General features: G+C 37.6%; 1 long non-coding RNA gene across 1 annotated transcript in view; it reads right to left on the bottom strand.

The window, feature by feature from the left end:
* LOC122797301 overlaps positions 1-25,234 on the bottom strand; it is a 170,060-nt gene that overhangs the window by 109,896 nt on the left and 34,930 nt on the right. Inside the window, exon 3 of the long non-coding RNA XR_006364059.1 lies at positions 8,733-8,932. This is a non-coding gene — a long non-coding RNA (uncharacterized LOC122797301). The remainder of the gene's footprint in view (positions 1-8,732; positions 8,933-25,234) is intronic.

Genomic DNA, 25,234 nt, shown 5'->3' with positions numbered 1-25,234 from the left:
AGCAATCTGAACTTCAATCACCAAGTTTCAACAGTGCTAAGGAAATCCTTCTATATTGTGCATCTCATAAGTAAGGACATTGCATCCAGGTCTAAGAATGTTATAATTCCATTGTACTCGACCCTCATCAGACCATTAATAGAGTACAATGCTCTCTTCTGCACGTACCTCACCAGTCACCTGCAGCAGCTGGAGAGACCATAGAGGTTTCACACCAAGAAAATACAGGGCCTACAAACCATGACTTACATGGATAGAGTGAAAGCCCTGTCACTGTACTCTGTATTGTATAGACTGCTGAGAGGTGACTTATGCTTGGCCTACAGGGCAGTCTCTGACCCTGCCCTGATGGATATGCTGCACATCCGCAAGTCAAATGGCACAAGAGTCACTCACTCTAGGGATCTTAACTTAGCCAGTGATAGTAACAGAGCATGTTGGAGAGACAGATATATCTCCCAGAGATTGCTGATAGTCTGGAATAAACTCTCATATGAAGCCGAGCTCCTCGCTGACCTTATTCAAGTGCAACCCAGACAAATGGATGGGGGACCACAAATTCATCTTGGGGGTAGAACCCATGTCTCTCATGGACAGGGGTAGTCAGTGTTTATCATAAACTTACTCTGCAAATTATGTCCATCTAACGAAAGACAATTGAGGCAACTCAGGATTAACGTGGCTAGGCTTGTAAGGGCTCTAGGGCTGCTAGTCGAGTAAACTCCTATGAACCTATTTATATTTTATTTCCTGCTTTGTTTACTGTGTCTCTACTCAATTACCTGCATTCATATATTTTTTTACTTGTTTCAGTATATCGGCATGCATATTTTTAAATCATGCGCTAGTGTCTATTTGTATCTTATTTGCTAATTTCGCATTAATTATCTTTACTCATTCCCTTGCATTACATAAATAGAGCTTCTCTGTCCAGGCCTCCCTTGAAAAGGGGTCACTGTGGTCCAGTTAGATTTTCCCAGTCAACAAAAGCAATAAATAAATAAATGCTACCTATTAATAAATGTTAACAGCATGTACTTCATAGAGCTCTGAAACTCAATGTACCAGCTGGAATCAATGTCTGAATACCCAAGATATTATGCCCCCCCCCCATTCTTGTATGAAACACCCACTTTCATATCTCTCGACCCATCTGGACAAAGCTTGACATATGGGGGGGGGGCAAAAGCCTCAACATCGGGACAGATTTTAAATATTGTTTTTATAAACTTAGAAAGTTGCTAAAATTACAGAATTTGTGTTAGCATGCATTTTTCTGAAGTATATAAAGTCTGAATCACAAATTTATGTCAATATTTAGTGACTTTAGTCCTCAGATCATCCCAGTGATTTGCTGGAAAAACACAAATTTTATGTGGAACAGACCAAAAATATGAGGCATCAGTCTGGACGTTCTGCAAAAATCTGGAGAGGTATGCTCACGGTATGCACTATGTTTTTATACAAGAAAATATTTGGTTCAGCAGCATGCATTCTGAGTCATGCATTTTTCACTGTATAACCATTATTAGCAGTGAGACAAAAGTTTAGCATTTCAATGTCTTGCTGTAAGTGTATATGTTCAGGGTAGACTACTACGCCTTTAGTGAAATCAGAACATTTTTCCTCTTTCAAAAGAAAGCTTCACAAATATCTGATGTAGTCTATTGATAATAAGTATAGCCAGGCCTATATCATATTATCCAAGGCCTACATTTTTTAGAAATAATTTGTTCATTTTATACAATGAGATGTGCTAGTACTGAAATAAAAACATAACATATTCATCTTGGTTTATGTCTACATATTTTGCTAAATGGCATGTATTGTGGAAATAAGTTAACATACAATTCCAAAATCTTGGCTATGACCCTGTTACTAGTGAGGAGACATAAACATGCCATAAGGTGGGGTGGCAACAGACACATATGGTTATTCCAAACATTGCTTGTCTTCTGTCACAGCAACATCAAGTTAAGGGTTATTCATTTTCCTCGAAAATGTGCAGTCATAGGTTACTCAACCACTATTCTACAGATATATCAGGTGTCTGTAACAGAAAACATTTAAGTACCTCAGTGTTACTCAGAGAATTTTCCATTTCTTTTTTATAATTAACAAAATGACACAGCTTTTGTGGCTCCTTCCTACAAATGAACCATGACCAATGACTAGTGAATACAGTGTAAGACTGAAGTCCCAAGAAGTGACAATGGGAGTCCATTATGGACCATAGCTACATCTCCTCCTGCCCTTCTTTTTTTGTTTTGCTTTCTAATCTGACAAACCAGCAAAAAATATGACAAAAGCAAATCAAATGTGAATTTTAGTCTTCCAAATATACATCTAAGGAGACATTTTGTAAATATAAAGAACCATGACAGTCTTGTTTCCGCAGTCTTACCTTTTGTTTTTATATTTTCTGTATCTCTTTGCTCAAAGGCTATTGGGGTAAATCATGATATGTTACATGACAAAATCCTTTTCCCTTCTTAAAGTTTGCAAATTCAGTACTAGTGGAACTAAATCCCTTATCAGACACTAGAATTTTTGGAATGCAGTGTATACTAAAACTTTGCCTCTGTTTTACAGTGACAAGTGAGTGAGAACTGTAAGAATAAGTAATATACATATTCATCCACATTGAATAAACATTTATCAAAACTAAGAACATTTCCCAAGGACAGGGTCAATGCCATATCTCCATTTCCCAATGAAAACTCATAGACACTTACTTGCAGCTATAGCACTGTATTTTATTAATGAATCAATAATATGACTTTCAATGTTTATACTGCAATTCAGTACATAATGTACAGTACAAACACTGAACTGAATTTTCCATCTTATCTACATAACATCCAACATCAGCCGGATTTTTCTCATGGTCTACCATGAAGCCTTCCTGTTGGTTTTTACTTGTAGATGAGCGATTTCTAAACACTATGCTCCAGCAAAACCTGCCACTACAAGTTGTAGTACCATTGACAATGTGTATAGTTCTTTGTTTTCCATGATCTCAGGAAAAGGAGAAAATGGGGAGAAACTGTAAATAAGGTGGGAGGGGATGAGACCAAGAGGCTTCGCATCTTAACTTGCAGAAAAGGGTGGGAGGTAGGATTGCTAACTGCTGAAATGACAGTCAACAAAGGAGTGCAAAGCTTTTATTTATTAAGCTTCATGTTGTAGGGGTGAAAATATCCTGAAAAAGGAAGTGAACACAGCATGAAAAAAGACTTGTGTTACAAGTCTGTCATTGTCCCATATTCCTGTCCCCCAAGAAAACTCACAGACACTTGTTTGCAGATGCGACAGCGTAATTTATTAATAAAATAATAACATAAGTTTCAATATTTACATTGTAATTTGATATATACTGTGCAGCATAAACATTGAATTGAACTTTGCCATCTTATCTACACAACATTCAACACTGGCCTGATTCTTCAGGTGGCGTACCATGAAGTCCTCTTAGTCAGCTTTTACTTGTAGCTGAGCAGTTTCTAATCACGTGGATCCAGCAAAACCTGCAAGATGCAGCACCATTGCCAATATGTTGTTCTTTGTTTTCCATGATCCCCGGAAAGTTTGAAAAAGGGGGAAGTGTAAACGGGGAGGGGGGAATGAGGCCAACAGGCTCCGTCCACCAGGCTGATGAAGACAGTTTCCCATTTTACCTTTCATGACTATAATTATTATCTGAATCAGTTGCATCTTATGCTCAAACATACTGTACTATCAATACAAATTTGAAAATTCTTATTTGTTACAATAAACTAAATTGAAGCACTACTGTTGTTAACTTACTACCCTGTTTATAACCAAACTATATCCCTATTTTAATATATATGTATGCATACAAATAAATAACTATCAGTTATTGACGCAACAATTTACAAAGTTAGATAAGTCAAGACTGAAAATATTGAAAGCAATATCAGGTAAGTGCACACCTTCCTTAGCAAACAATATTGGATCTTTGTCATAGATGTCCCAATGTTCAATTACTAAAGTATCCAGTAAAGATGCTGCTCTGGACACTCTGTGGTTCACCAACCTTCTTCCTGTTTCAATAGCTGAGTTGTTAATGCCACTACACCAATATAGACACAGAACAATAACCAACCAAGTTGAATGAATACTTAGGCAAGTGCATTTAACTGAAGCCAGGTCTCTGATAAAATAAAAATAGGTAGATGTTTAGGAATATATCCCAAGTCATGCCCACCTGCATGTAAAATTAACATATAACTAACAATTTCCTGCAATACCTTGTGAAGGGCTGGCAAAAGTTGTTCCCATTTTAAATCAGGATAGCCTCTCATTGAATTTCATATTTGCAATTGTGTAAACCTAAACTCCTCCTTCTTGCTCATGCCTCTACTCTTTCTGCAGCTTGATGGATAAAAGAGATCCCCAAAATGAGGAGTTTCTTTCTGCCTGTAATGTAATAAGACAGTGATATAATTTTATTGTCTGTCAGATATATTTTAAGTAAGTGTTAGAAGACCATCTACCCATATGCTTTAGAACCTCTACAAATTGTCCTTGAGGTACTAGATCAGATGTCTGGCCATCCTGAATGAATTAGTAGAGCTTCCTTTTATAGACATACCCTGGTGTGTTAGGGATTTGCTTAAATGAGAATCAAGTTCCTTGGTAGGGTTGTTTGTTTGATGAAATAAAAACAAGGCTATTTAAATCTACATGAGGCTGATAGTAAAGTTATACCCCAAGAAACAGGGCAAATTGTCAGATCTTTAAATTTTTTATAATTTAACTTGATGACCACGACCCTACTTGTCTGTCTTTGACTTGCAAATCCATATCAGTATGGCTTCAGATGTAAAGATCACCTCAGACAACTTGAGGTAACCTAAAGTTCACTTATCCTAAAACCTCTAAACTACAGCTATGTAAAAAGGTAGCCCAAGTGGCATTATTGTGACATGAGGTACTGATGGTATGTAAACCTTTGAGTATATATCCAAACAATAACCAGATAGGGTGAATTCTATCTCACAACAACCTCTTTGTTTCATCCACCCTCTCAGTACTCTAACTGCTGCCCAGTCTGTTGTCATGTCTGGAATGTTAAATGCTTTAGAAAACAAGATTAATGCTGCTAAATTAACCTGCATGGAAGATGATGCTAAACTTAATTTGATGCAATATGGAATAACCATTGCTTGTCTTCATATTTTAATGTCTGAAAATTTTGAGTAAAGTGTTTAATTACTACAGTATAAGACCTTCTAGTGTATAAAGACCAATAGTTCCAGAGCCAACTGGTGGGCATGTGTGCTCCAATCAGCCATACTCCTTTCTGTATAAAGGTTGGTGAATCGATTGCTTGTGAAGATAGCTGTCTGATTTTTTCTATATGTAATCGGGGAAACTAAGTTGGCCAAAACATTTTTCTTGCCAACAATGTTCTGCCAAAAAAGACAAGATAATACTGAAGCTAAGAAGTACCAGCAATCATAACTCTCAATTGATCCAAGGAGACTTGAAGGTTTTCTTGGTTAGCACAGTTACTATCACTCAATAATATGTCCTGAATATCACTGGCTTATTTCTAAGTTACTCCTGTAAGACAAAAACAGAAACCCAAATGATGATGATTTCCAAAAAGGTAATGTCTTTAATTTTCTTGTTAGACCGAGTATGGGAACAAGGAGCCAGAAATCATAAACCATTAAATTAACTCCCAATGCCATAGCTGCCTGTAGAGTCTGTAAATAGCTTAATAGTTTCATTGAAAACTTAACTGTCCTATCAAAAGGGCAGCTATTAAAATCAGCTGCTGATTCTCACCATATGATGTTTTTGGTGACCCCCTTTCACAGGATCATATATGGCTCAAATGCAGCCATTAAAATCAAAAAGGAAATTAGACCACAGTCTTAAATCCTGCTGTACTCTGCTGTTGATTTTCACCATATGATGTTTTTGGCGACCCCCTTTCAAATGATCATATATGGCTCAAATGAATGTTCTGCCAAAGACTATAGCTCTACAGTCAAAAGTTTAATAATCCAACCACTTTCATAACCTGTTTTTGCCACTTGCTTAACTGAAAAAAAATTTTAATAGCAGAAGATAACCTTTGTATTTGTTCCAATGGTAATTTGAAGCAGAAATCAGTTATATCACCTTCAGTCCCTAGGAATGTTAGGAACTTAAGCGCACCTTCAGTCTTGCCTTCTGCCAGTGGGACTACAATGCAATCACGAAATTCTTTAAAAGAGAGTAAGGCATTTCTAGCAACATCTTTACCTTCTCCAGTTAAATCTTAAAGACAATGCACACCTGCATGGTTGGAGGAACATTGTTGCCAGCATCATAAAAGAGCAGAGTTGAAATTTTCAAATGTGGCACATGTCACAGAATATACTTCAGCCATAGCAGTATGGAAAAATAGTAACCTTCAAATTCCATGCCTAACAAATGCATTCTATGATTAAATATGCAAAAGGTAAAAATCTGATTCTATGTTTTCTTAGGATATATAGAGATCTTTGAATGTTTTAATAACTGCTACTGCATCATCAAGGATCATAGGATCACAGGAGTTTACTAGGCTATCGACTTTGAGGTAATTTCAAGCCTAGCCATTTCACCCCAATGTAATACCATACATACGGTAGTCAATACCCAGGATTGCATTTAGTAATGACTGCCCATTGTGGGTGCTTTCCTCGGTAAGAATTTACAGTGCCCCATCCATTCATCCAGGTTTCTTTTTAACAGTGTCACAGAGGTGCTCTGTTTTACATGAACTGATAGCCTATTTCAAAGATGCGACAGTCGCTGGGAGAAAAAATCTGTCTCTCCAGCATGTCGTATTTAAGTCACAGGCTATAGTTAGGTCCCTAGAATGGCAGCTCTACTCCTGTTTGATTTATGGATGCGCAGCAAGTTTATTAGGTCTGGATCTGAGATTGTTCTGTAAGCCGGGCATAAGTCTCCCCTAACAAGTCTATATGATACAGAATATAGTGACAGGGACTTTAGTCAGTCTGTGTAAGGCATGTGCTGGAGTCCCTTGATATTCTTTGTTAGAAATCTCTGAGGTTTCTCCAGTTGCTGCAGGTGATTTGTATGGTACATGCCAAATGGAGCATTGTACTCAATTATGGAACTGATTAGTGCCGAGTATCAAGGGGTTATAACCTCCTTTGCTCTTGAGATGATGCCTTTACTAATCAAGTGTGCTATGTAGAAAGCCTTCCTTGCTACAGTAGACACATGGTGGTCAAAGTTAAGGTAACGGTCAACTTGTGATCCCAGATCCCTTACCACTTCATAGGCACTTACGGTATTGTTGTTGATTTGATAGCATGAAAGGACAATGTTTTTGTTGAAGGGAATGATGACATCTCTTCACATGCTGGGTGATGTATGAGGTGGCGCTCGCCTTGATTTTTTTCTTGGGTATCAAACCTAATGATGAAATAACATATGATTTAAACAGGGGGTCTTAAATCAGCCAATTAGTCTTATTTTTTGCATTCTTTATGCAGAAGTGCTTACAAAATATGCTCTTTACCTTTAAAATATTTTAAATAATTTCTATGGACCTTTGTATAATTAGTATTTAATTTGATGGGGAAGCCAAACTTATACCCATTTACTAGAAAAGTTGTTCTCACTTTATTCTGGAATCCCTTGAACAATTCCTCCAAAGCCTCAGCTTTGTTAAGTATGTGATTCCATATTGCCTTACTTGAATCTGCAAAAATGTAATATTCTGTAGCACCCTCAAACATAATTCCTGCTCCATGCTACCACTGTATCTGGAAAGTTTTGTACTTTACCTTGCTGTTGAATTATAGTTGAAGCTAATTTATTATCCCTAAAGCAAATAATTGCAGGGTGTCTCCCATCACAAATGTTGCATGAATATGAATACCTGAATGAAGGTCCCATGGAATTGCCTGCATTCAATGCCCAGCATAGCTTGGTTTTGGGCAATCCATTTTCTTCACTTTTTCCAAAAGATATTTGTTGGCTTCTATAACATGAAGGTAAGTCAGGCATCAGTGTGCCTAATTTCCTATCTCATATTCTTATCTTTTGCCTTGAGTTTCCTGAAATGTTGATCATATATTAATCACGCTGTACCCTATTTTTATAAAATGAACCTCTCTTATGATAAAGGAGATACGATTACAAAGAAGAGGTGAGATTAGGTGTCTTTTCTTTTATTACCACCATGTAATAAATGAAACCAAGGATCCAATTATCCCACGATTTAAGCTTTAAATTCTTGGCTTGACGTATTCCCAGAACTGTTAGAGCTTCAATTAAATTCCTAGAACCCCCTTCCTTAGTATCCAAAATTCTCTGAACCTCATTATGTATCAGATCTTTTCCTTAACTGGCTGAAATATATGAGCTGTGATATATGAACCATTAGTAGCCATGGCTTGATGAGGTCTCACTGAAGATAATCCACTATGGCATGTTAAGGTTGTTGGTCTGACTACTGATCATCTATAGGCAATAATGGGAATGAAACATTACTGACCACAATACTTCCTGAACTTGCACCTGAAGAACCCTCCTAATCTATTGGAAAAACTTGTTCTGCAATTGGTAAGTTAGTGTTACAAATTACTTGAGATAATTTAGTCCTCTCTTCTTCATTCAATGCATCAGTGAATGCTAATCAGTGTGACTGACCTGTACATTATTTTGATTAATGTCATTATTATTTGCTTCCATACCTGTGGGATTACTTTTGATCTTTTCCTTTGGATCCTGTATCCCCATATCTTTTTTTTGGACTTTCTTTTTGCCCTTTGCAATGAGTCCAATGACTGTCCATTCTCTTCTCTGACAAACTTTTTAAACAGTAGGCTTGCCTGTTCAGTGATTCTGCACCACTTGTGCCTTAATTCCCACAAAATGACCATGACTGCAATACCTGTAATAGAAATAATACAGTTAGTGATGTTTAGATGTGCCATTATAACCTTATAACTATATATTCTTACTCTCTTTCTTTTTTTTTACTATTATTGATGCCATGTAATGTGTCCCTATGAACCAAAGCATATACTCAGACACTGAATTGTTCAATAGTAGTATTAACTCAACACAACCAAATTTTAAGCTGACATACCACTTATTTATGGGAAAAGCTTTGGAAGCAGAAAAACTCCTCAGAGGGTATAAAAAATGTTGGGCAGTTGACTGATAAATACCACATGGCATATTCTTCCTTTCCACTTGTACCACATTTTTTATAAATGATTAATACTGCTGTTGAGTGAAACTGGTAATAAATGAAATGAAAGTCATACTTTATTGACACTAAACATTGCTTTAAGCAAATGTGACTAAAATTGCCGCACTACTGTTGTTGTGATAGTTCATCCACTTGCACTGACCACCAATGACTACTTATTGCCATTATTAAAATGTACCTTACTCGACAAAACGGTCACTGGCAAGTAAGATCGTTTTATTTATTTATTTATTTATCTGACATTTGTTTACTGGGAAAGTCCAACTGGGTATGAGCTAATTTTCAGCAGAGGTCTGGGGAGGAAAGCTCCACAGTACACATTAAATAGAATTAAAAAAACTAGAACAATGATTACAAATATTAAGACAATAACAAAGTAGTACAATTTGTGAATACAATAAAAGAAAATAATCAAAATATAAGGCAAGCAATAAAGTTGACCATACATTATATACAAGATTGAAGAGAGCTCCTAATATGCAAGTTACATAATGATGCATGAAAAATATATAACAGAATAAGTAATAGGTCGTAAAAGCCATTTATACATTTTAAGATCATTAACTGCCAAGATGACAGTCAGCAAAGGAGCACAAGGGTCTTATTTGTTAAGTCTTGCACTGTAACAGAGAAAACACCCTGAAAAAGGAAGGGAACAAAGCATTACAGAAAGACTTGCATTGCAAGTCTGTCATTATCTAATTTTATGGTACTCTCATGAGGTAAAAGGTGCATTTCACAGTTTCTACTGTTTACATGGCACTAATAACATGTCTTTACTTATTTTTTCATATTTTGATATATGCCAGGCTAGCATTTGTATGCTCTGACTAAGCTATTTATTCTGGGTGCTCCAGGATGAGCATAAAGTGTCTTTTTTAATACCACAGAATGACCTTATATATATACTGTCTCTTTAGACCTCTACAGTACTCATTATTTTTGCTCCAACTTGTCCCCAAACCTTTCTGCTTGCCAATCATCACCCCCCTCCCAGCCAATCAGGTCATTCATTCTCCCATTACTGAGTGTGTGGGTCAGCCAGAAGGGACCATCATTTAGGCTGTCATCTGGGGTCAGTTTGAGATTTTTTTGTTGTGTTCCAGCCCCATGAGCCTAACCAGTGACAGCCCATAAGTGGGGTATAAAATGAGGATCAGCAGTGAAGTGCCCCTCACTTTCACAAGGGGCTGATGACAACAGGACAGCTCCACAGCCACATGAGACACCACATTGTTGTTTCTCCAGTCTCATCAGTGAAACTGATTTGCAAGTTTGTCACTGAGTGCACCACCCTATATGAAGGCTGCAGCCATCCTCTTTACTGCCATAATCAGGCCACCAAGCAACCATTCAAACTCGGGTCGTCTGGGCCATAGTCAGAAATGTATCCCTCTACATCATCTGCATAGAAAATACAGTTCCATTTGTGATACCTAATGCTGGTGCTCTGGAATAGTATGATACCCAATGCTGGTGCTCTGGAATAGTATTACATTAATGTTGGCTAACTGATTTTAAACCAGCCTTTCAAGACAAATTTGTGAACTTGCAACATAACTGTATCTTTGGCTGTCTATGTAGTAATGTATTGCCCATAGCATCTAACATCACTACTTCATCATATATATCTAAGTATGCAGAGTTTTCTGGAACAGGTAGCCCCCTTGTTCTATCAACTTTAACACAAGGAATTGATCTAAGTAAGAGAAGTCTAAATTTGGTATCTGCTCAAGTATAAGAACTAGCTGAGGTTCCTCTTAATTTACACATTTCTTCTTGAAATAGTTTCATTTTTATAAGTACTTTTTTAAATGACTTTGCATTCAGGATGCCCACACACAGAACCAATGTGCATATATAAATATATATATATATATATATATATATTTTTTTTTTGAACAGTTGCTGGAAGAAATGCCTTGAATGCCTTGACAACAACTTTTCACAAAAACATATACCATAAGGCTCCAAACAGGAAGTTTTATTGAACATTTGAAGCATTTTTCAGAGTTATTGATTTAACTGTCATGTAATTCATAACCAAACGCAGCACAACTTTAGCAATTAAAAAAAAAAACACTCAGATAATAAAATCAGCAAAGTCTACATCTCCTTGCTGGTACAGCCCAAATGCCAACACCAGCATAACAAATTATACTACTAATAGCTTGGTAAATATGAACTCCAATCCAGAAAAACATGAACTGTGGCTGTGGTACAGACAGAAAAATCATAACCCAAGGGAGAAACAGTTAAAATATATATCCTGACCATTCAAAATATATCTATAATTTATACTGCACAAAACACTTTAGTATGCATTGAGACACCATTTGTACCTGGTTTACGTTATATTGATAGCTTCTTATAACAAAATATATTAATAGTGCTATTTCAGTAAACAATGAATTATCTGCACAGCAATTTGTGGTTTGTCTGCTAACAGCATGCCCCCAGTGGCATAATAAGGCATCAGATACTTATACAGTGTTTGGTTACTGTTTTGCAAGAGGGGTGTGTTCTACTAGACAATATAAGCTGTACCTCTGAATGCCTTATTTAGGTTATAAAATAACCCCCAAATGTAACAATACATAAAGATAAATGTAAAGTGTAAGCACGTAAGCAACAGGAGAAATCAAAAATTATTGGGAACCTCACTCCCCAAAAAAATGGTACCTTGGATTAAATTGCTTCAGACATTATGAGTCATACTGGGTTTATCTCACATCCACAAGGCTAGCTAGCCTAGTACTAACCAATGAACTTAGACACACACACACACACACACACACACACACACACACACACACACACACACACACACACACACACACACACACACACACACACAATCCTTTTTGTGACTGTATAAAACAAACCATGATAAGTGTATATCTAGTTCTCATGTTAGTCATCAATAAAGGAAGCATCTGAACTAAAATTAGCTTCATTTTATTTAAAACGTACATCTTATAAAAGCCCAGTAATAATCCTAAATACAAAATCCAATAACTATTTCATGCTTCATTACATACACCTATCCTATTTTATTATACTCTTCAGTTGCTTAAACACCAAAGGAAAAAAGGCTTCCAAAGCCCTGTGCCAAAGTCTGGCTCAAGACATGCAGTATAAAACTTTGGGCAGCACAATTTTTTATTCTGCAAATCTGCAGTAATATTGAACATTTTAATGTACTCTAATGGTGACCTCAAGAAGCCTATTAAGAATATGGAGTACAGTGAGGCTTCATTTTGTTTGATTTTTCTCATAAATTCACTTAGGCCACTAACAGACTTTAAGCTTATTAAGCAACATGTGCTGGCCCCTAACTGTACATCTCAACTGTCCAGATTTGCAAAATGTTGGATTTTCACCTCATAAAACGTGTGGTTTTCTGGCAAATCAGTAAAGATTGAGCTCATTAAATAATGACATACATTTGTGTTTCGGACTTCTTTTCCTTCACAAAATACAAACTAATACAAATTCTGTTATTCAAGCAAATATCTAAGTTTAAACTTTATAAGAGCAATATTTAAAACCCGTCCCTGTTTTGGGGAGTTTGACCCCGTTATTTTAAGCTTTGTCCAGATTTCTTGTCCTACGAATTTAAGAGGTATGCCCCCTCATATTACTTTCATGAGTAGCACAGACATATGTTACTCTTTCAATGACCAACATGAGACTAGTAATATAGATTTGGAGGGGGTAGGTGGCTGATCCCCACATTAGAGATGCATGAGAGCCTGCCACCCCTGCAAATAACACTTAATTTTCACTGAGCCAGATCAATAGGGGGTTTATTCTTCACCGACTCATACTAGAAGGGTTTACTACATCCTCATTTTAAAATTTAATGAATATACATTACAATTATGCTTGGCTTTGCTGCATTGCTGGCTATCATGTAGTGTAGCTGCATTGTTTGCATTCTTTCTCTAAATGTCACAACAATCACTTCAGTAGTTTGCCCATGTATGCACAAGCATTTCACTGACATCAAATTGAACAATTTCCCCCAGTGATCACTTCAGTAGTTTATCCATACATATACATATATATATATATATATATATATATATATATATATATATATATATATACACACAAGCACTCAAATGACATCAAAATAAGTAATTTCTCACAAAGGTCCCTTCAGTAGTTTGTTCATGTAATAATTTCCAACAAAGATGCCTTCAGCAATATGTCCAAGTATGCACAAGCACCAAAATGAAACATTTCCCCCCAACTACCCCTTCAGTAGTCTGTCCAAATGTGCACTAACACTCCAATGACATGAAAATGAATCCTTTCCCCCACAAATATCACTTCAGTAGTCTGTCCAAGTGTGCACTCCAGTGACATCAAAAATGAATAATTCCCCCTACAAAGATCCCTTCAGTAGTCTGTCCAAGTATGCACAAGCACCAAAATGAACTAGTAAGCAGCCCTACTTACTTCAGAGACGTGTTTCTTTCTTCCTTAGTCTCTATCCCCATGCTCCAAATGCACCCACAGTGAGCAATTTCAGTTGGAAAAACACTACATCCCTCAGCTCACTATGGATGCCAATGATACAGTGCAACACATTTTTTCTTGCACTACAGCACGGATCCCCTCTACCTGTGCAGACAATCATAGGTCTTTTCGGGAAGTGTCCAAGCAAGATGATGTAAGCATGTGCAGGAGGCACATAGGAGGGTTTCAGACATCTGTTTAGGATGTACAAATTGCCATTTCCTTTAAAGGGAAATAAAAAAGTATTTCACTAGAAACAATTGTTTTTCTGCATTTTATATTGGTGAGTTGCTCCCGGGACAAGACAGTGCTTGGGATGATTGCCCCGTTTGCGCAGCCTTATATACACACTACTGTCAGAACGTGTGATTTATTACTCTCAAGTTCTAATGAAATTTTGTTCAGCCACTTTTTATCAAACTGGAACCAATAACTGTATGTTTTACTAAAGGTTATTTTTTATTATAAACAAGTTTCACAAAAGGATCTTCCTCTACTTTTAAACATTCTGGACTGTAAGTTTTCAGTATAAGATGACATGAATGCAAAATTGCAACATTTATTCTATGAGTTCCATTTGAAGAGATCCAGTATTCATGAAATGAGAATGGTAAGATCCTCTTTAATTTAATGGATCCACTTCATGATAGTCCCCCCCCAGGGGGGGGGGGGGAGTATGTTTTTTTTTTTTTTAATAAACTAATCTTTCAGCTCTACAGGCACACTCTAGATGCAGTCAAACAATGTAACTTTGCGATGTCGTCTTTTTATTTCCTCCTCCTTAGGCTGATACAAATTCTTTATCACGGAGACCTCATCATCCAAATAAAGGTGTTAAATAATCAAACATGAACCAAAAAAGTAGAGGATGTTCCACCAGAATGGAGTGTAAACCATGATCCAAAATAAAAAGTGTCTTAAGCCACGAAAATGTCAGTTTATTAAATAAACAGTTGAGCACTTTCATTTTTCACACAAAATTCAAAACACTTTATCAGAAATCCTCCTGAAGACTCTTTGTTATTGCCTGTACTAACCAGGAGTAACATCAAAGTAACTATGTAATGAAGAATGCTCAAGTAAAGTTCATCTGCCTCTTGAAGGCATTTGTGACACAGTAACATACGCAAATTGAACACTGTGGATTGTAATTAAGATATACATTCAGGCCCAAAGACTGAAAACATAACCAGTACAGTCTTATTAAAATTTTACAGCACCTCAGATATTGATATTTTTCCATATGCATACTTTCCTAAGCATTCTATTCTCTTTGCATTCATTTTTATTTTACCGGGATATCATGTCTAGTTTAGAGTTTTCTTCCTGATATACCATCTGTTTGTCTCATGCTCTTATTTTCTGCTTCTTCCTACTAGCAATCCATAGTCTCCTGTAATCTCTCATCTATTTTAAGATTATTTTTGTGTTCCCCGTTTCAACCATCCAGCCTCTGCAGTAGTTTATTAACCGATTCTTAAAGTACTTCTGACTGGCAATTTAGGTGAAATCTTTGATCTCCAAAACATTGTAAAAGGATGACTGAAGTTTCCTAAACTTTGTTATTCACTCTGCAGGTTTAATGCATTTTTGCAGCCTTCCATATCAAGCCACACAAATTGGATGTGCTATAATTAGAATTCATCCAGTCCTTGGTAGGCCATAAGTGTTTGCCTTGGTAGCTTGACACTGCTGGCCCTGTCATCCTCAAGGTAAAGCTTAAACAGTTAAATGTTTTCCTATGCAGGTGAGCCAGCATCCACCATTTATTCCCACCCTTCTTTGGTCTTCTAGTCCAGTTCCTGGGCCTTCTGTTTGAACCCATGTCAGTTGAAACACAGGCAAGCCATTGTCTTCCTGCACTACAAAGCCAGCAGACTCCTGCTCATATTTCATCATAATTTCACCCACTTTGTCTCTTTTAAGTTCATCAAATCTTTTCTTCTTCTTTTCCATTTCATTAGCTATTATTTCTTTCTCCCAACCACTATTCACCAGTTTTCATCTTAAAGACACTTAACTTTGTTTAGTCTGACCTATTTTTATTACTGCCAACTACCCACTGCATTGCATAAACAATTTTATCAATGGAATAGCTGCAATTCCTATTAAAAGTTAATTTCATCCTTAACTGTGTCTTATTAAACATTTGCTTTTATATCTTAACCATTTCTGCCCCATGCAGAATGGTAATACCCCTCACTTTCTAGCTGCCATCTCTACGCATAAGCCTAGACTGCATCAGCAGTACTGTATTTGCAATGATTTATCCTTCTTTTCGCTTGCCTGTAGTGCATTTTTTATCCACTCTGGATGTCACAGTGACTCACTATAGCCTCACAGCTCTTTGTTTCTAAGTTCTGTTCTCTGTCTGGGTGCCCTTGTGTGGAGTTTGTGAGCCCTTAATTTGCCCACGTGGCTTTCTTTCACATGTTCTGTTTCTGAAATAGTCTTCCAAATAACTCACAAGTAACATTTCATGTAAATGTGTACATGCATCCTGCAATGGCTGATGACTTATCTGGGATTTGTTTTCTGCCTTGTGCACACTAATTAGAAGGAATTTTACTATGAGCCATCTTGTGTATTAAACTACATACAGGGTATTTTGATTGAGCGAGGCAAGGAGGCAGTGGAAGATGAAGTTTGAGCTGAATTTGTCAGCCAGCAAATTCACTATGTTACTCTGCTCAGTGTAGCTGGCAGCACTGACCATCAGTTTGGCACATTGGTTTTAAGGGGGTGTATACAATTTTAGGTAATACTCAGAAGCTGCAAAGCAACATGGTTTGCTAACCATGTCCTCCCATGCTAAATATTGAATCTCCCTGGAAAGACACCAGAAACTGGGCCAATTATTGAAGTCAGCCATCTTGTGTTTGCAATATGGCATCATGCTTGGAGCAGGCAGAATGCTACTTAATCAAACCACAGCAATGGCATAATGATTAAGATGTTAACCTCACAGATAGACAGCACAGGGTTTGATTTTGGCCTTTTTTATTAGCTAGGCGTGTAATGTTCTGCAGACTAATAGTCTAGCATTTACCTACAAACCTATACCTGCCTGAGACACATATTCAGAGAGATTAATGATGTGTCTGTTAGGATTCACTTCAGAAGCTTGAAAGCCCAAAATCTTGAATTTTAAAAGGCTGAAAACTCAAAATACTGAATCTCAGAATACTGAATCTCAGAATATTGAAAACACATGGGATACCAACACTTACTATATTCCAGAAGACGTATATACAGAAAGAAATACGAGACAAACCATTTTACTTTTCTCCAAGTATAAGCAACTCCCTGCTACTTAAAGATATCAGCTCTGAGATCGCACTTCTCTACACTAACATGAGTTATGTTGTAGTATAGCAAGTTAGAAGGGAACATGACTAAGGTTAAAACAGGCAGTCATGAAACACATAATGGTATGTTTACCATTTTATTCTGTGGAGTGTGATCTTGGAGTTGACATATTTACATATCAGGAGGTGTGGGAGGGTGCAGGGTGGGCTTTTCCCCCTGCTTATACTTTGAGAAGTGGTAAATGGTTTGTCTTTTATTGGTTTCTCATTCTGGTGTGTTTACAGTATTCTGAGAGTCAGTATTTTGAGTTTTCAGTCTTTTGAACTTGCAAGATTTTAGGCTTTCAAGCTCTGAAGTGAATCCGTCTGTTCATATAGTGTAGGGGAAATACATCTCAGGTCATTAATGCCCACATGGAGTGTAATGGAGTGTAATTTTCCCTGGGAAAAAAATCGCTGTTCTAGCCATTTGGCATTTTCTGCTATCAGTTAAGCAGTGTAGACGTAAAGGTGTTCAGTGTTTTTAGCTGTCGATGTAGTGATATAGATCTGTGTAGGTATATGTGTGGCATTTGGTGTTACTTTTGCTGAGTGCTTTAAAGATTGCTGAGAAGAGGCATTGTCATTTATAGGCTTAGGAGGTCTTTGAGGTTTGGGAAGATTTCTTTTTGTGGGTCAGCACAGGTTGGTCTATGTGTGTGCGTGTGTAGTGGACACTATGTATAGTGGATGTAGTATGTGGTATGTGTATGTTCCTGACAACCTTGTTAGTATGCAAGATGTCTGGCTCTAGTAAATTGTATACATGCATCTCTCACATCATGTGCTTGTTTCTTTAAGGATCAAATGGTTGTCTGTGAACATGAGACAATTGCTGCATTGTCTCAGGATTCCCATATCTATGAACCTGGCTACAGAGCCATTTGGAAATTGCATATCTACATTGTCTGGACTTGTATTTGGGTGGGCTTCTGTAGGTAATGGACTGGGTTATACAGAGGTCTCCTTGGTAGGTCTCTGAGGTTTGGCACTAGACTAGGTTAAACTGTGCTGAGATTTGATAGTAGTGCTGTTTATCACTATTCCATGTTGTTATTGTGCCTTTCGGCTTTTCCCGGTTAGGGGTCGCCATAGTGGAACTCCGGTCCGTTAATGATTGGTAGTTGATTTTTACGTGCCGAGTTACCAGCCCTGACGCACAACCTTCAACGAAGGTACACCCATTCACGCATGTCTCCATGCAGAAAACGCTCTAGCTGAGAATCGAACCGGACAGCATCTTACTGTGAGGCGACAACACTACCGCAGCACTATTCCATGTGCTGTAGACAATTTGTAGTAAGTGAGGTTTACTCAGGTGCAATACTGGTTTGCTGCGTGGGTGCTTGGTATTATGGATGTATGAAAAACAATGGGTGGGGAAGTACTTAAATAGGTTATACAACAGACAATAGCAATGAAATGGGGGGGGGGGTGAGACTTTGGAAGTCAGATTACCATACAGGTTGGAAGCCAGAGGCACAGCCTTTTAAAACTACAATAAGAGAAGGGTAGCAGGATCGGGGAAAAATATCCAAACTGGAGCTGTAGTCCTGTGTTTAGAATTTTGAAATTTTTAATGGTTATTTTTAAAGACTCAAGAACTTTTATGTAGACCTGGATTCTTATACTGACATTCTGCACTTAATTATTTATCACTGACTCAAAGACATCTAGATGGTACTGTCATGCCTTGTACATGGACTTTTAGTGGTGACATAGTTTCATTTACAATGAAATTCACCTTTATAGAGCTATACATAAGATGTTTGTTTCTGATGTAATGCTAGTTAAATCCAGATATGTTTTGTATTTGTACTACATTCTTACAGCAAACACATGTCATATACTTGTGCAGTAGAGACACGAACATAGTCCAGTTACAATGTTAGAACATTCTATCAGGGCATGTCTATTAGGGGTCCCCCTACTGATACAGGGTTATAGATCTGAAACAATTTGACTTATTCATAGATTCCTAGATTAGTACTAGGCTAACTGTCCTCAGGGGCCATTTTAAGCCTAGCCAATTACTCCATGTGAGAATCAAACCCTGCACCTTGTGTTTCATTACGCCAACCTCCCACCTCTATATATATAAAAATACTTTCTTGGCAACATATTTAGAGTTTCAGTTATAAGATAAAATAATATTGTTGTGATAGGTACAAAGTTAATGGGACACCTGACTACAAAAGGAAAAGGAATGTAGACATTTGTTGTAAACTAAATAAACTGTAAACCAAATGCAATGAAAAAATAAGACTGTTGGGTGTTAAGGGTTGAATTATCAAGCAGAGGTATACTGTGAAACAATAACAAAAAATTTTGTGTCTTCATCTTATTGATGAAATACCAAAATACACTAGGTCTAAATATTTGTGCACACATAATGCCCCACAATTAGCCACTTCTGAGACTGTGCATTTCTTTGACTGTAGAGACGTCATGTAAGTCATCTACATATAAATCTTGTAATTTATACTATGACAGGAATATTTTCAGTTATACACACAGACACTCCCTACACAGAATAATACTTTCTGACAAGGTACACCTCTTTTCTTGGTCCCCACCATGATTCAGACCACCAAAGCTCTATCTCCAATTGAGCCATTCATTTATAGTGAGCTCCAGTGTCCTAGGTCACCAGGAGTAAGGTAAAGCCAGGAATCATGATCATCACCCAGCACATATAAGGAGATTTTGTGAATGCAGATAACAACTCAATGCTTCCTCGAAAATGTAGAGTAATGTCAACTCTGCTTATTCCATTGCTAATACGTACTTCCTCATAACTGATATTCCAGTCATAGTGCATGCTTACTTCTTGTTCTCTCCGAATTAGCTAATACAAGTAAAGACATTTGGCACTTCCTCCAGGTAAAGCTCATAGCAGGACTCTAAACACCTTCTCTTTAACCTGTGTCTGGTTCTTTCACTACTCAGGTGATCAACTGAATGTGGGTCATCAACTGAGCAACAGTCAAGGCCAAAACTTCTATGCTACATAGCTGACCAGGGAACATCTCCATTGACAGACTGCAATCAAGAGAAGGAAATCTGCCCTTAGTAATTTAAACTTTTTTCACATACATCACTGCCCTTGAGAATTCTGCTGTATAATCATTTAATTGTGATAAAGTGAGAATAAGTCAGTTACTTTCACACACAGACTTCTTCTACTCCCTCAGAAATTATGTTCCTGACTGTACAGACCTCTGACAGTCCATTGCAATTATACAAAGTTAATTGTGTCTATAGCAATGCATTTGTATTTTAGCTTGTTTCACGCATCCACTGACACACAGATGCCCCTCACACACACACATACACATACACTTTTTGACAATCTAGATCTAGCCTCCTTTACCTGTGATAAGGTCTAGAAGTGATCTGTTCCCTTCATATGCAGGCTAATCTCACTCCCCTAATTATCACAGTTTGAATACGTGCACGTTGGTTTATTTAGCAGTGATCATGTAAAAAGTATTCCAAAGTAATATATGCATCTTGTTTTGTACACCCACTGACCTGGAAAATTTTGATTCATTATCACATGGATATGATTAGATAAGAGTGGGTTTGTTGTTTTGACAAAAGGACTGCCCTGCCTGAAACCAATTTTTGATTGGATACAACATCAGTGTTTTACTATGACCATGTGAAAGAACTTTTGGTAATAATTGCAGCTTCTTTCAGAAAGATACCAAGCTCATCCACCCACCCATGATTGTTTATATTCAAGTGGCAAGCCAGATGTTTCCACACCCAGAGTAACATCCTCCAAAAACAATCACCACCTGTGAGTAGAAATATCTCTGTGTTTCACTGCGGTCTATTGGAAATAATTCTGGCCAAAGTAATGAAGTAGCTTGTTTTTAAGGACACACGTACCCCCCCCACACACACACACACCCACACACACACACACACAAGCACACGCACACACACAAACACACACACATAACCCACGCCTCAGCAATCAATGCACATTTCACTGTGATCAAGTGGGAGTTTTACATAAAAACTAACCCCCACACATATGACCATTTTCTGTCTTGATACTCTTCTGAGGTTTGACTACAACTGAATGAAAGAAATTCTGTTCACTGTAACTAATTCAGCTTGTTATACAAATACATATCTCCCTGTTACAGTCATTTATCTCTGATCAAATGACAGCATATCAGTTTCTTTAGACACAGGGCAGTACTGCACAACCCTTCCTGAATTACCACCTTTTGAATGGTTATATCTACTAGATTTCATAATGATCAAGTGAAAGAAATGTTGCCCAAAGTTATCTATGTAACCTTACATAGGTACAGGCTCACAAATGCACCCACACACACACACACACATACACACACACACACACACGCACACACACACACACACACACACACACACACACACACACACACACACACACACACACACACACACACACACACACACACACACACACACACACACACACACACACACACACACACACACACACACACACACACATCTACCATACTTTTTAACTGAAATTGCACTGGTTGTCCAGTGAAAGCACACAATGTATCCCTACTACCAACTTGCATTAATAAAACAGAACTGCTTGTATTCAGGGGTTTCTGTCCATCCACTGTGATCCCATGTATCCCAGGCTGAACTGTGAATGGCATGCCTGAGAGCTCACTCATAGAGTTTCGGGGTGGCCAGTGCCAGTCTCAGAGCCGGGAAAGCTGCTGATGCCTATAAATGTCTAGGGCAATTCACTGACTTACTAAAAGGATGGTAGGAAGGTACAGAAGCAGCAAGAGGTCTATCTAATGCTGGTCACATGCTGCTGTTTGTCACCGGCTTTCCAACCATAGTTGTCTTAACACCAGGTGGTCTTTTTCTGCTGAAGAATGTGAACTGGCTGCTCACTCTACTTCTTCTTCTTTTTCTTTTTCTGTTAAAACTGGTCAAAGGGAGGGATATGTTCTTTGTATTAGGGAAATTATTGCCATTATGGACATTAATTACCTGAATTGTTTGATCTCCAGCATGCATAATACTACTTGCCCTTTGGACCCAAGTCCATCTTTGTTTGTGGTGGCATCCTTATAGGTCATTGCCCCACTTATTTACAAGATCATCACCACCTCTCTTAGCTCTGCTTTGTTGACCTCATGCTTGAAGGAGGCATTGATGACCCCAATCTTTTAACAGGTTAGTTTATATGATCTCAATAACTATTGTCCTATCCCTAACCTCTCATTTTGGGGGAAGGTTTAACAAATCAGACCTCTTCAACGTTTGACTTAGTGGGCCATTTTATTCTTTTAGATAGACTAAAGCATTTTTGTGGCCTCTCTCAAGCTGTCCTAGACTGATGTGTTTCTTGTCTATCAGGACGTACTCAATGGGTTGTGTCAGGTGTTAATTCTTCTTCTTCCCCAATGATCTGTTTTTGATCCACTGCTGATTACCATCTACTTATTGTTGTTAGGAGACAGTATTCATTTGAGAGGTATGCAATAGCATTGCTATGCTGATGACACACAGCAGTATCTCTCATTCCCACATGATTCTGTGCCATGCCTTAATTCCTTTTCTTATGATTTGATATTTTTAATATTAGTTTTATTTTATCTTGCTTTTGTTCACTGGTTTTGTCTGACTGGGTTTAATGAAAAACACCTTTTCATTGGAGGTCCGGAGAGAAAGGCTCAAACACATTACAAACATTTTTAAATAGGCATTCTGTAATACATACTACAAACAATAGTAATACATACCTAGAAACAGTAGAGTGAAATCAAACTATGCAACCTGCCTAACGAAAAATAATCCAGATCCCTACTCAAAGCCTGAGATAAGGCATGGGAACAGTTTCATTAAAACAAATCCTATATAACTAAACAAACTTTCTGAGAAATTTGAAATAAAGTAAAAAAAAAATAGTAAAATTAGACAAATGCAACTACTACCACAATATCCAGAATAAACATCAAAGTAATCCACAAAAACATTGGGCTGCAGTCAACAACATATTACAACCAGGTAAAGCAACCACTCCCACACCAACAGCAGCCATCAAGTCTGAGAACATAGCAACACAATTCAATAATTACTCTCCAGAAACCATCCAAGCTCTTGCAAACTCTCAGACTAACTCTAACCGCTCCCCTCCCATCTTAAACCATAACAGCACACACATACAAAATAGCACCAACCAGTTTACATTAAACCCAGTCTCCATTAATACCATAAAAAATTACTAAAAAAATTAAGCCAACTACCTTAGCTGCAGATAATCTCCCTGCAGAATTCCAGAAAATTGCAGCAGAAGCAATTGCATACCTTGTATCCATATTTATAAACAGACCATTATCTGAAAAACAAGTCCCTGCTATCTGGAAAATGTCCCACATTTTACCATTACATAAAGGAGGCAACCCTACTGAACTAGCAGACTATCACCCAATTGCCATCCTATCCCCTGTATCCAAAATTCTGGAAAGGGTTGTACACACCCAACTTAGGGACTACCTCCTTACACTCAAACTCCTATCAAATACCAAACATGGTTTTTACCTCTTTCATAGCACCACCATAGCCCTAATGTCCTTTACAAATGCTGTTAACCAGCATAGAAGATTGGCCATATTCCTGGAGCTGTCCAAGGCCTTTGACATGGTCAACCACAACAAATTAATCAATGTTCTCTCCACCCTAAACCTCAGCAACCTCGCTATTACTTGGTTCCAAAGTTACCTAACAGAATGTCAGCAAACCGTCCAATGGCAACAATATGTTTCACCCATCTCCCAGTCACCTTAGGGGTCTCACAAGGCTCCATCCTTGGTCCCCTTCTATTCTCTCTCTTCACCAATCAGCTCCATTCTGCTACGCTCCATGCCTTAGTTGTCCAGTATGCCAATGAATCTACTCTGATATGCTCAGCCTCCTCCCTCAAAGACCTCCATTCCATCACCCAAGGTTCCTTCTTATCTGTCGAAACTTGGTTGACCAGTTCCCAACTCATTCTTAATCCTAACAAGACAAAACTTCTTGTCTTCAGCCCAACTAGGACTACCTCCCTGTCCCCAACCATCAGCATATTCTTTAAAAATCAAACTATTATTACGCCAATAACTCAAAGCAAATTTCTAGGAGTAGAAATCGATAACCTAAAATTTGACATTAATATAGTTCAAACCATTAAAAAAGTCCACAAGAAACTTGGTCTTCTTTATAGAAGCAACAAATTTCTAACAAACAACACAAAAGCCACAATTGCTAGCACACACCTCCTGTCAACCCTCTTATACGCCTCCCCTAATTTTAATCAACCTCTGCAAAACTAACCATGCCAAACTCGAAGCCTGTTACAATAAAATCTCAAAGTTTGCCACTGGTGCCTCATACAAGTCACATCACTTTTTATCACTTAAGCAGCTCTATTGGCTTGAACACCCTCAACTCCTTCAATGTAACCAACTAACCTTTGCCCACAAAATTCTCAATCAATCAGAAATAACCCTTGCTCTCAATGATATCATACAACTCTATTCCACCACAAGACATCTCTGCTCTAGCAACAAACTACATCTACACATCACTAAAGCTAACAACTCAGCAGGCGAATCACTATTTTCCAACTACATTTCCAAACTCTGGAATAATCTGCCAAACTCACTAGTGGCTAATACTTCAACACTACAATTTAAAAAACTCCTAAAAACATACCTTACAAATACCTGGCTCTGTTCTTGCAACTCCCCAGGATAACCTACCTGTTCTTCTTTTCCACTCTATTAATAGGACTCTACCAACTCTCTCTACCAGTTTATGCAACCACGTTTGTATGGTTCTCTTTTAACTGTACATAATTATATGCATATATTTGTATACCTCAAAAATGTGATTATTATTCACATTGTAATTGGTTTTAGAGATAAATACTGTCACTGTACTTATGTTATGCAACCATTGTTTCTTGTATGTTCCTTCTATGCATTGTATGTGTTTTTTTTTCTAGAGCTTTTCTCCCCGGGCCTCTGCTGTAAAAGGACTAGTGTCCAGTCGGACTTTCCTGGTAAACAAATGTAAAATAAAT

The sequence above is a fragment of the Protopterus annectens genome, chromosome 3.part0 (genome assembly GCF_019279795.1).
Source record: "Protopterus annectens isolate FY-2018-M chromosome 3.part0, PAN1.0, whole genome shotgun sequence".
Lineage (NCBI taxonomy): Eukaryota > Metazoa > Chordata > Ceratodontiformes > Protopteridae > Protopterus > Protopterus annectens.
Note: the sequence above shows the minus strand (reverse complement) of the source record. Positions and strands in the feature narration are given on the sequence as shown.